Below are 13455 nucleotides of genomic sequence, written 5' to 3'. Positions count from 1 at the left end.
AATTTCCAGATGCGTCAGTGCTTTCCAAATTGAGATCTTCATCTGGCAGTATTATAAAAATGATTTTAAAAAAAAGAAAAGATTTAGTAACAAATACTTTTCCCTGGATTTATCTCCTATTTAATATTGTAGCAGCCAAGACTTTTATGTCAGAGGATCCTAAAACTAAGTTATTGTTAGAATTAATCACAAAAAAGTTGTCATGCCTACCAAGCACCCAGAACCAACCAGTAGCACTTCAACCCTTCTCAGGTTTAAACCTCATAAATTTCTCAGCTTTTCATGCTTAATATCCAACACCCTGTTAGCAGTGCTGTGGTGCCAGCACTGCTCCTCGTGCACCTCACCAGGGAACTGTGTCCTGGGAGTGGGGAGTGACCCTGGGTTGAGGTTGCATTTGCTCAGAAAAGTGTTGTACGAGCAGCAGGTCTCCTGCCAGACCCCACCCAGCAGGAGCTTGTCTAGGAATGGAGTGGGTTTGGTTTTCCTTTTGCCTTTTGAGATCCTGGTTTCTAAGGGTGGCAGTTGTCCCTGCAGGGAATCAGCACCCAGGCAGGCGGCTGCAGCAGAAGCAGGGGGTGAGTGCAGCACTGACCCCGCAGGTCAGGGGACCTCAGAGGTGACAGGGACAAATCTGAGGGGGCTGAGAGGTGCAGGGAGTGGGGATGGGAAAGGGCAGCAGCTGGATTGAGATCCAAGGAAATGCACAGCAGTGAGGGAGGAAGCAGTGCAGAGCATCAGGGCTGTGGTTTGTGTGCAGCTGCCTACCCAGCCATGAGAGCTGAGGCAAAAGGAGGAGTTAGCAGTTGTTTTGTATATTTGTACATTTTCCCCACTGTTTGCAACAGTCACTACAGGAAACATCTTGAGCAGGTTGACCATGATGTCAGATGTGTAGATACTTCATGTCCACCAGAATGCCTTCATGCAGTTTTAAGCTTTATCTGCTTGTCCTGCAACTTTTTATCTGCTGCATTGCTGTGGGTTTGCTGGTCCAAAGCTCCCAGGAAGGAGGTGTTAGCACTGAGGTGTACTGGATTCCTGTTCCTATGTGTTCTCCCACCCATGCAGAATTCTCCTTCTTAGCATCTGCTGAGACTCTGATTAACTTTCCTCAACTCCTTTCAAATCTGGTCCTGAAAGAGCTTCTGACTGGATAGGTACAGCATTCCATTATCTATTTTTGCTGCTTCCTTTATCAAAGGTGATAGTGTCTGCCCTAAAAATAAAAATATTTGGAAATGTTTGTTATAGAACATAACACATTGTACACTATCTGTTGTGTAAGACTGCCTGGCAATGGAATTGCTGAAAATTAAACCCACAACCATTATTCCCCCAAACCCACAACCTCCTGAAATCTCTCTCACAAAAACTCTGTCAGGAATTATTTTGTGCTTAAGTTTCTTTAATATGTGCTCAGTCATAGGATTGCTCAGGGATCAACCCTAGTGAGCATAATTTGGAGCCCCACAGAGCTTTTAGGCTGCACATGGCACACATAGAATGTACTAGAATGTGCTGAGCACCTCCCGTTTTTTGCAGTCTCTGTTCTGCCAAACTTTTCCCTTTCTTTATTTTTCCCATCTACTTTATCTTTGTGGCTTACAAGTTCAGATGCAATTCTCATCAGGCTTTCAGTGAGAAAATGCAGCTGGTGCTGCAGAGCTCACCGGAGATCCCAAGTGGGATCACCCAGTGAGGGTGTGAGGAGGGTCCTTCCTGCTCAGAAGAGATTCCCATGAGGGGTGGTGGCTCACTGATGAAGAGGATAGGTCTGAAAGGGTAGATGTGCTTCAGAACATCCCAGGGAGTCTGCAGAGAAGCTCCTTGGCCCTTCTCCAGTGGGGTCAAAGTGGCTCAGAGACACTGTGCAGGTTTGTTCCTTTGTTCTGGTTATTCCCGGTTGGAGCAGCAGATCCCACCCGTTAAAGCAGAGCAGCCTTAGCTGCAGGGACTGAACAGTGCCCCAAATTCTGATTTGTTGGGCAGCACAGAAAATTATCTGCTGGCATGAAAATGAAAAAAGAAAAAGATAAATGAAATAAAACGAGGTCCTAATTTTGTTATGGGGATAAGAAGATCTTACTGCACCAAAATTCGCTAAATCCGTCAAGTACAGAGTGAATCCACCAAGAATTGTGATGTGAGAGTCACCAGGGCTGCTGCTAACCAGAGACAGGGATTTGTGGAAGTGGTTTCCATCTTTCTGTGGCGTTTCACAGTTAAAAGGTGCTTCTGTCTTCTCTCCTGCCAGGTTTTGTAAGCAGAGCTGAGCAGTTGCTGTACTGATGTCTCAGTAACAGCAGCACCATCCTCATGTGAGCTTTGCTCTTCTCAGGGCTTTGAGTGACAGGTGGAACCACTGAAAACAACATATTTCAAGACTCTTTTGGCCTCCTTCAGAGCTCTGTTAAAATACTTTGTTATTTATATTTAATCTGCCTTCTTGGGGTTTGATTTAATGAAGAGGGTTTTTGAAATCCAGAGGGTATGGGATCACACACTTGCACTTGGGCAGAAATTGAAAATGTAATAATACTGTGAACTCCTGTCTCTGACTGATTCTTCCTGTGCAGGGGTTCCTCACCTCCTGAGTGATTCCAGAGAGCAGCCAGCACATGCAGAACCTGGGTTTGTGAGGCTGCCACTCAGTGCAACCTAAAAATTAGGCTTTAAAATTGGCACCAGTGATATGTCCAAGCGTAGCTGCCTTTCACCACGGTGGCCGTCTCGTTTTCTGCAGTTTCAACACACACCCATTGAGTTAATACAACACTGATAACAGAAAAAACCAAAATTACACAGGTTTTTCTAGCTTGGGATAGGCCTTTTTCTGCTGGATTGCTCCTGTCTGTGTTTTTCCCTACTTGCAGCCAATGGTTTTTCAGTTCCTCACATTTGAGAAGTTCATTTCAAATTGTTAAAACATCCCATCTGACCTACAGAGATTAGGGCTCCTCAAGTACAACAAAAAACTGTTCCTTGTTACTGAAAACACTTGAAAAGATTTTTTGGGATTAATTCTGTGATTGGTTTGGGTTTGGTTTCTTTGGTGTGGGGTTTTTTTTGTTGGTTTGTTTTGGGATTTTTTTCGTTTTGTTTTGTTTTGTTTGTTGGTTTGTTTTGACTTGGTTTTTGATTTTTTTTTAAAGGTAAGTTTATTTCTAAGCTTTTTCTTAAGGTGCACTTAGCATAGACACAGTACACTACCCAATATATAAAATTTGTCAAGAGAACTTCCCAAGAAACTTCTGACGTACAAAAAAAAGCTACTGAAATATTCATCATATGTTACCTGAAATATCTTGTGAATAATGGGCAGATACTGTACCAGCAGGTAATCTCTAAAATAACTTAATCAAGTAGCAACTGGTAACATTGCGTGATGTTCCTTCTGGGAATAGTGGCAGGCAGCAGAAATGTTGATTACTTGGCCCTTTGCCTTTCTGGTGCTGAATTACTGAAATCACAGGGAAACTTTTGCATAAGTGCACATAATTCTCATTTTTATTCTTAGATGTTAATATTTTTTGACTGCAGAAAATGCAAGTCAAACTTTTCCCACATTTTCACTGAGGTTTCTATCTGGTTTGGATCTGTATGGGTCCTCTGTGTAGGAATATTTTGCTAATTTGCAGCAGACTGAAAAATGTGTAAGCAAAATATCCATGACACATGAATGCACATAGGTAAGATGTTTCTTAAAATTAAAATGTGTGCTGCTACAAAAGACAGCACAAATCTAAGCTGCATCTCAGAATCTTAACAATTGAGATTTTTCATTTGATCTTGCAAGATTTATCAGAAGACTTGATTTAGTTATACTCCTGCTTATTATAGCGAAGATGCTTACGGATAATAACCTGTAAAGTTTTAATTTGGTGGTAAAAATAAAATAATGAGATATATATATTTCCTTGGATCCAAGCCTTTGGTTTTGCACTTGGAGTGTTAAAGGAGCTGTGAAATTGCTGATTTGTATCCCCAGGAAACATGGAACACCTGTGTTTTGGCAAAGGTCTTTACTGAAAAGGAGAAAATCGTTTCACAAGACATGTTCTCCAGGACTGGTCACAACTAGGAGGCCTGGGTCAGCTTTAGATTAACATGGAGTTAGTTCCAATCTTGAACACTCTATGAACAGGATTATGGGAAAGTTTTAAACACAGATTTCCCTTTATGAGTGTATTTTTCAAGTTTTAAACTGGGACATCTTATTCTGTCCCTCAGTCACTTGGGGACATGAGCTGTGGGTTTTTGAGCCTGTCACACCGTAGGTATAAATCGAGATGCAGATCCTCTGAATTGTACCTTTGTGAATACAGAATGTCGCCACAAGAATCCTTGGACCTTGTCCCAAAACTGCTCCAAAAGACAAGTCAGAGTATTCTGCTTCTGAATGTTGAACCTACAGATAGCAGTGAGGAGCCCCACGACTGATTACTGGGGGAGCAGTGATCTGGCTTGGGGAGTGCTGGACGCCCTTTCCTGACTTTTGCGCTCATGAATGTGGGTTAAAGAAAACTCTGCTAAGAAAACAAACCCGTTTGTTCTGCTCTTTTCATAGCACAGCCATCTGCTTGAGGCAAGGCAGGAGCTGGGAAGAGCTGCATTTACCAGCCTTATGTAACCAAGAGAGGGCTGGGCTTTGGGGCTCGGGACATTTTGGCTGCAGCAGCCCTGCTTCAACCCAGGCAGGAGAGCAGAGTGTTCTTAGAGGTGCTCAGCCCCTCTGCCTTTGGCCTGCTTGGCTGGGTGAGTGAGCAGCTGCCTGACAAGCAGAGAGATTTAGCACTGCTAATTAAAATCCCTCTGGGGGGGCCAATTGAAGTCTACACAAAACAAACAGAGAATACTTCCTGAAGTGCTGAGAAAAGGTGTAGCCAACTGCAGCCCCTCAAGTTCCAGGAAAGCAGCGAAGTCTGGCCATAGAGAAGTTTTGATGGGGTTGCACATATCCTAAAATAGCCCCTTATTATGACAATGCCTTCTGTGTCATCGCTGCTGTATAAATAATGCAGCTTGTCATCCATAACTAGGGAAATAAGTGTTTTGCTTGTGCTCTGCCAGCACTGTGTCCTCCAGTACCTCCTCATTTCACGCTGCCACGCGCAGGAAGCAAATCACAGCAGGGAGAGGGGGCAGCCTGGGATCCTGTGCTGTAATTTGGTGGTGGGCTTTTGTGTGTGTGTAGACAGCTGCTGTTTATTCCTATCATGCATATTGCAGTGTTCTCAATTTGCCTCCCACACCGAGCTGTATTCCTGTATTCAGTTGAAAGGGCACTTAAAAAGCAATGTGTCACTTCCCTGTGCTCGCAGTCAGTGTAACAAAGACTTTATATTTTCCAGACCTGCAGCACAGCATCAAATACATTTTTAATTTAGGTTAGTGAGTATTGAGGCCAGAAGGATGTAGAAAATTTATTATCTCTTCTTATATGACTTCATCTGTAAGTTATCGCTGTGTTGAGTCCGGCTGGACGTTTGTATGTGAGTCTGCAACTCTACCTTGAGGGGAAAAGAGAAGGAAATCATGTCTTGAAGTCTTCTAGTCATTCCTCTTGGTAGCTTGCTGCACTGGTTGCTTGCCCTGACTCTTAAAATGTGTGCCTTAACGCAGTCTGATTTTTGTTTGGATGCGGTGTCCTGTTTGCGTCCTCCCACCTCATTAGAAAGTTCCTTTTTGCACAGCACTTTATTCCTGGGAAGGAGCCTCTCTCTGCTTTACTGCACAGAGGTATTTGGGAAAGCCCAGGGAAAGTATTGACATGCCAGTGGGATGCTGCTCCTGATCTCATTAGTCTGTCTTGAGGCCCTCCCTCCTGTTTTTGTGTGTTTAATTAGCAGGGCTGCAGCTCGGAGCTGGCAGGGCTCTGAGGGGGATTTAGGGTGGCCCTGAGTTGCTGCTTTAAGGGGTTAAATACACCAAAATTGTTCAGGGTAAATGTAAAGCTCTGTTCTTTCAGCACTCAAATATTGCCCTGCCATAACAGGTCTGTTCATTCTGGAGATTCAAAAATGAGCTCAAAGGAGTTTTGAACTTCTCAGGTTTTGCAAGTCTTAAAAACCTGGGAAGCTGGGAAGGGTCTGGAGCCCCAGGAGAGGCTGAGGGAGCTGGGAAAGGGGCTCAGGCTGGAGCAAAGGAGGCTCAGGGGGTCCCTTGTGGCTCTGCACAAGTCCCCGACAGGAGGGGGCAGCCGGGGGGGTCGGGCTCTGCTCGCAGGGAACAGGGACAGGGACAGGAGGAGAGGGAAGGGCCTCAGGCTGGGCCAGGGGAGGCTCAGGTTGAATTTTAGGGAAAAATGTCTTCACGGAAATAATTGTCCAGCCTGGCACAACTGCCCAGGGCAGGGGTGGACTCCCTGTCCCTGAAGGGAGTAAAGCCATGTGGATGTGGCTCTTGGGGACATGGTTTAGTGGTGGCCTTGGCAATATTGGGTTAGTGGTTGAACTTGATGGTCTTGACTGGTCTTTTCCAATTTAAATGATTCTGTGATTTTAAAGTGGAGTGAGGTTAGGAGGCTCCAGTCCACTACACTTGGTATTCTGTAGCATTATTTCCAGAAAAATGCTGTTTCTCCATCTGTGTAATTGGTGGATTGGATGGGACAGGAGAGAGTAACACCAAGTAGTCTTAATTCACAACTGAAGTGCGATATCTCGGGCAGTAGATGAATATTATTAGTGTTATATATTTTCCTGCATGGCACGAGTGACTTTTTATGCAGGAAATGGTTTAGAAAATAATTTTTTATCAAGTTGAACCCTGACAACTTTGTTGCAGCAACTTCCTTACTTTTTCCCATTCAGAGTCTTTGTAAAGTTTCCTTAACATGTGGTGTTTTCTTGGAGCACCGTTTTTATTTTCCAAAGCTTTTATCATGTGAGATGCTTTTCTCTGAGGTCCCTCTGATCTGTCCATCTCCCAAGCCTGCTGCTCCCAAACACAGGCGCTCTGGCTGAGATCTCGTGGGACTCGGATAATCGTGCTTATTTTACATACTCAATGCTGTGACCTAAATAGCATCACTTTTTATGTGACAGGGTTTCATTGTCAGCTTGCACTCAGTGCATTAGCCAGCCTGACACCCAGCTCTGTCTCTGAGATGCTCCTGCATGGAATCTATTCACGGGGAAAATCCTCCCGGCCTTGTTCAATTTAAACTCCTCGCATCTCCCAGCAAAGTCAGTGGATCTCAGTGGGAGTTGCCAGATTAAGTCTGAACAAAGACCTCAGGATTTGGTTCCCTGTCGGTGCATTTGTTTGTTTCTTTCAGCTGAGACTATTTGTCATTTGTTTGTATTGAATCATAGGACAAATTCATTTAATTATTTTGGTCCCTCAGGTTCTTTGACATCTTGCATACTGTTTAGGGGAGGTGTAAAGCCTGGCAGTTTTCTCTCTAGTTTCTTATATTTAATAATAAGAAATAATCAGCTTGTTCTGTTTGTATTCTAAATGCATGTTTGGATATTTTGAAGAGCTTCTTCATCATAAAAACTTGCTGTAAAACCTGCCTTTTTCAGGCAGGTTGGGAGAAAACCTTCCAAAGAAAACAAAACAAGTAAAAAATCCCTGTATCACACAGATGTACTTCTGGGGGGAAGAAAAAAATAACCCCAGAACTCCAAAAGCAATCTGTGCTCTTAAAGACTCTGTGTTTGTGTGTTTAAAAATAAAGGTATGAAGTGAAATGGGAAAGAGTTAGAAAAGAGTTACTTTGTGCTTCTATTTTTGGGTGTGATGACACATAGAATTATGTTATATAGAACCCATTTCCTCTCCATATTTACATGAAATCTGCAAATATTTGAAGTAATTGTATCTCCTGGCATACATATGTGAACTGGTGAATCATGTTGTGAGCTGATATTTAAATCAGTTGCAAAATACTGGTGTTTTGCAAAATCAATGTCTTAAAGACTGAATTTGTCGCTGATTCTTTTTTTCTTGAGGTAAAATCAGCAGCTTTGTCTCTTTCCATTATTTAGAGTCACCTGTTCAAAGAGAATCACAGAATGGTGTGGGCTGGGAGGGATCTTAAACTCATCTTGTTTCCACCCCCTGCCATGGGCAGGGACAACTTCCACTGTCCCAGGGTACCCAATTTGATTATTTATATGATGTCTATCCCTCAGCAGTGCATTTGGGACCCCCAGGCTGTGTTTGCATGCTTAGATATCCACCCTAAAACCTGGTGCAGAGTTTGGGGCTGGAGGAAAGTGGGAATGACTTAGAGGGTTTTGAAAGGGACTGATCCTCAGCTATTGAGGCCAGAGCGAGCTGTGGAGTGGCATCCTTGAAGTGCATCTTTGAAAAGTGACATTTTTATTTATTCATCGAGTTCATTGAGTGGAACACTGACCTGTTGGAAGAAGAGCTGTGTGGGTCTGGTGCAGAAGATACTCTTGTGTGAGTATCTCCCATCACAGCCATTCCTGCAGTGCAATATCAGTGCAGAGAAACAGCATGAATTTTATCAACTTTGCTGCTGTGGATGCCCATGAATATGAAAGAAAAAGGCTGAAAGTTTGAAGCTTAATCTGCAGCGTTCTTTGTTACTGTCCTGTCCTTTACTGTCCCTTTTTGCCCATTCCTCCAATTCATAATTAAAAGGGAGGAAAAAATAGGAGGAGGAGAAAGAAGGAAAAAAAAAAAAAGAATGAAATCTTTGCAAGACTTTTGGCTCTAATTAGGTTTTCATTAAGGTTTTATAAAATCTATTACACAAATCCTTGTAAGAAATGGGAGCACAGTTCGTGGAGATGATTAACAAATTGGCTTAATGAACTTATCTTGAACCTCTCAGACCCACTGAGGAGTTCTCACTCCCCTGAAGTGTTGGAAGGAAACACATCCAGAGTGTCAGTTCTGAGCAGTGTAAGGAGGAGAGATGAGATCAGATGGGCCCCGCTGTGTTCGTACTTTTCTGGGAGTGCACATCCACAAGCCACACTGAACTGTCACTGATTTGACAGCTGCAGCAGTGAAAAGCCCCGTGCAGGCAGGCTCAGACCATGGATTTGTGGCAGCTGAAGCAGTTTTACCTTGAACAGACTCACTGGGGTTGTGCCGTGGAAAGAGGAGTGCCCGAGCCCTTATCTCGATTTGCACAGGGAGGGAAGGGAGAGCAGCCCTTGGCCCTGTTTGTTTGCACTGCTGTAAATCGCAGCACTGTAACCCTGGAGTGACCTGCTCAAGGGCTGCCAGAAGACACCCCAATCAAGATTAGAACTGCCAAAACAGAGGGTACTTCCAAAAATTATGTCTGAGAGGGGAATTAAGAAATTGCTTTAACTTCCACGTCTCTAGGATGGTCAGATGACAATTCCTAAAACTCCTCTATGGTTTATGCAATGATATATATATATATAATCTCAAAACCTTTTACAAAAAAATGACATTTCTTGATGTTAAGCAGGCACATGTGGGAAAGGTCTCCTACCCAGGTTTTGTTTTGGATGGTGTGCCTGGTGTCTGACTGTTCTGGGATATTTAGGTTTGAATGTAAGAATTTAGACCATGTGTGGTCTAAAAGCACAGGTGAAAGCAAACTTTCAATCAGGAATTTGGTCCTGGGTCACCATGAGAAACACCCATCAAAATTACATTCTTTAAGGAATATTACTGAAATGTAATGATTCCAGACAGGATTCCCAGATCCACTGGGACACATAACTCCTGATGGAAGTTCTGGCTCCAGAGCCATGGCCCTGCTCTCCCTTCTTTCTCATATGGTCACTGCCTTCCGCTCTTGTTGATAGTGGAATTAGTGTTGTACAAGTCAGGGAGGTGCCTGACTGGTTCTGCTTTGCTGATGGGCTGTTTTCTGCTGGATCATTCCCATCCAGGATGTCTGCATGTGCTGTTTGCCCCAGCACAGCCCCAGTGAGGGAGGTGGGAATGTGTGGCTGAGGAGAGCCCAAGCCCTGGCACTGCCTGGTAGCTCTGCTCCTGGGTGTTCCACCTCACTCAGCTATTTCAGCCTGAGAATTAAAACCCTGCTATTGCCCCTTACTGGGAGGGAGTAACACCACGAATCCTCTTCTTGGCTCTGTTTAGCCCCTAACTCAGCTGTATGGGATGTCCACGGTGCCCTTCTCCCATCCATCTGTGCAGAAGCACGAGCAGCAGCTCCTTTGCCGTTCCCCAAGTGTCGCCTGTGAGTGGGAATTCAGCAGGGAAAAGCAGCTCCCTGTGTCACTGTCTGTCCCCACAGAACAGGAATCACAGCTTGTCCTCATTACTGCTGCCTCTTGCCAAGCTTAAAGCATCTCCTTTTCACTCATTGGAGAGGGTTTCAAATAGTTGGAAGAAGCAGAAGTTCTGGAAAGCCAAAGTTTGGAAATGAGGCAGCAGCGCGCTGGGTGTTGTGCCCTCCTGATCACCAGGCCTGGTGCATGAATCAGTGTCTGACACTTGTCAACACGGTATGTCCTGGCTTCTTTTGGGCACTGTGCTCCAGAGTCCTCATCTCAAAATTCATCTGGGACTTGGAGCTGTGATCTGCTCGCTTTTTGCCAACACTTATCTGCAGGATACAGCAGCGTTCCAATAATGTACAGCACCTCGTCTCTAATCAGGGCTGTAGGAGATAAGCTTGGATATAGGTATTTTGCCAACTCTAAATACATATTAGGAAAAATCTTTTGTCTTCATAATATCAAGGTTAAAAAACTGCTTTGCAGTCTTACAAGTTTTTTAAAAGTTAGGTCTTAAAGGTTAAGAATTAGAAAAATCTTAGCTTGCCCTTGTAACCTTGAGCTGCTTCTTGGTGCACACGCACTATTTTACAATTATTTTAATTGCAGAATAGCAATCCTAGCTTCACATCCTGCAGTTCATAAAGGTTAAGGAATTGCACCTGAGGGCAACAACTGTGTCACATCGAGACTTTCTTAAATGTATCTCTGCTGGAAGCAAATATGCCTTGCTGTTAAAAGGAGAATTTGTTAGTCAAATACACTGGGACTGTCCTGGTGCCATCCATGTCTGGTCTCACAGTAACCTTAAATGTAATGAGGAAATGTCCCTTAAGGTAGCGTTAACTTTACTTTTTAATTTCATATTAAAGTTCTCTGCAGTTCATTATTTATTTATTAAGGAGCAGGATGAGGCTTAATTACTGGAATGGGGAATAATGCAGAGCTACAGTTGAGGGCTGGTTTTGGGGTTGTTTTCCTGCTGCAGGAAGTGCCAGGACCCCACTGTGGGCACACAGATGGCTGAGCTCACAGCAGGGCACTGCAGCTCTTTAAATTATGGTGCAAAAGAAACCTTGTTCCCTTAAGGAACTGAGCATCTCATTTCTGAGGATGATGCCAAAAGCTGGTAAAATGTGTGGCACTGGGTTCCTTTACCTTGAATGAACTGTCCTGAGAACTGGAGAAGTTGGAAATTTGGGATACAGGCCAGATCTTGTGTATGCAAAGAATATCAGTAAAACTGGAGTAAAGAAACTATGGCCCTTTGTTTCCACTGCAATCAACCTCCAAATCCTTAATGAATTTACTAGGACAAGGATTTGCCCAGTGACTCATCTGCAGACAGGAGCAGGACTGGACTGATAAAACTCAAATGATGTATTTACTGATGAGATTTTAGTTTTGATAGCAGGACATGAATATTAGTATTTAATATTTGCAGCAGCTTTTTGACATTCTATGCCTTGACACTAAGGACTTTTACTAGTAGATGACAATTACAAATATCAGGAAGCAGATGTTTCTTGGGGAAAAAAACCCCAAAACTGTGACAGCAGATGCAGTCAGGTATGTAAATAAACACAAAATAGAGTGCAGGCTTGGTTTATTTAAGGGGTTTCTGCTTTTTTGGTGGGGGAAAGATGACCTTTCAGAGGGTGAATATTTGTGTTTTACTGAATCAAAATTTTTAAGTTTATTGTATATTTTGATCTCTAGTCACCAAATTGTTCATTGGCAATAAACAGATCTTTGAAACTGTTCTCAGAGGAAACACACAGGAAATTCTATTGCCTGTTTGGTGATGTTTACTTGAAAGGACTTGTTAATTATAAGAAGAGCAAGTTGGGACAACTATTGTAATTATTGACTATTAGGATTTTTAAGCTGGGTGCTCGAATGAGCCATCTTAGATCTATTTTTGCACAACTCCATCTCATTGTTCTCATACATGACATTAAACGATTCATGTGTTTTCTTCTCTTTTTCCTTCTTACATCTGTGAATTGCATTATTTTGGGGGACGTTTCCAGCTTAATTTATTAAATCTCTCTGTGTGTATTTGTTTCTCTCTTTCTTCATTCAGAGATTGTAAAATTCAAGTTACTGAGTATGAGTAGATGGAGTAAGGCACTGCAATCCAAGGAAGCTTTGCTGGTGGAAATGCTGGATGTCAGTTTAATGTGGTTTATTGCACAGCCTACATAGCAAAAGCTTTTATTTTCATTCTCCTCATCATTTGGCTTTCCCACAGCAGCAGTTGTGGATGCACTGGCGCTGGGAGACACTGGAAACCATTCCACTTCCATCAAGCAGCCCTGGCTCTGAGCAGCAGTGGATGGCACAGGGCTGAAAATCCCCCAGAGCCTGTGGAACTCAGAGCTTCCCTGTACCTGTTGCTGCCCCAGCCACAGGGACATTTGAATTGTGTTTGTTTGGCTTTTTAAAATCTGTTGTAGTTGACTTTTCAACCCAAAGGCATAAGCTATTAACATCTGTTCAGTTTTATGAAGAGAGCAAAAGAATGCCTTGTTTTTAAAATAAAGATCGATTCGTCTCTGGCATTTTGGCTGTGGTGACACAAGGTTCTTAACTTGCCGAGCAGTGAACAAAGACATTCATTTTTCTGTTCTCCTCTCCCTCAGTTATACATTCTCAGTTAAAAACTCAATTTTGATTAATATATCTACAGTTTTCAGGCCTCTCTGTAGAGCCACACACATTTTAGTTCAGCACACTTTTTTGGCAGTTCTTGTTGGCACAACTTCTATGACTTGCATGCTAAAAAAGAAATAATACAAAAAAGGGAGAGAAAAACAAGAATCATCTGACTTTGGGTTCATAAATGAAGATGTCAAAACTCTCCTCAACTTCAGTGTTGTAACATCAGTCATCAGAAGTTTTTATCCAAGAAGTTTCTTCTGTTTAGATCCTTCCAGCAGAGAATTATCATCAATGTATTACATGTGAAATTCCCCTCTGGACTGTCCCATCCTCAACAGCAGAACCAAAAGCAGGATTGCTCCTGCTCCCTGGGGGAATTAACACCCCCAGTGCTCCGTGACAAAGACAAATCCCAGCCAGGGCTGTGCATTTTTACATATAAATTTTAAAATGGCTTTTTCTTTGGGGCGCTACTAACAGAAACTAGTTTACCTGTAAAAGCAATTCAAATTACTGAATTTCAACCTTGCAGAGAAAGAGCAGATTTCGTAGTGATTTATGTACTGCACCCTCACAGTGAATG

The sequence above is a fragment of the Corvus cornix genome, chromosome 11 (assembly GCF_000738735.6).
Source record: "Corvus cornix cornix isolate S_Up_H32 chromosome 11, ASM73873v5, whole genome shotgun sequence".
NCBI classification, from domain to species: domain Eukaryota; kingdom Metazoa; phylum Chordata; class Aves; order Passeriformes; family Corvidae; genus Corvus; species Corvus cornix.
The sequence above is the reverse complement of the archived record's forward strand: the minus strand, read 5'-3'. Positions refer to the sequence as shown.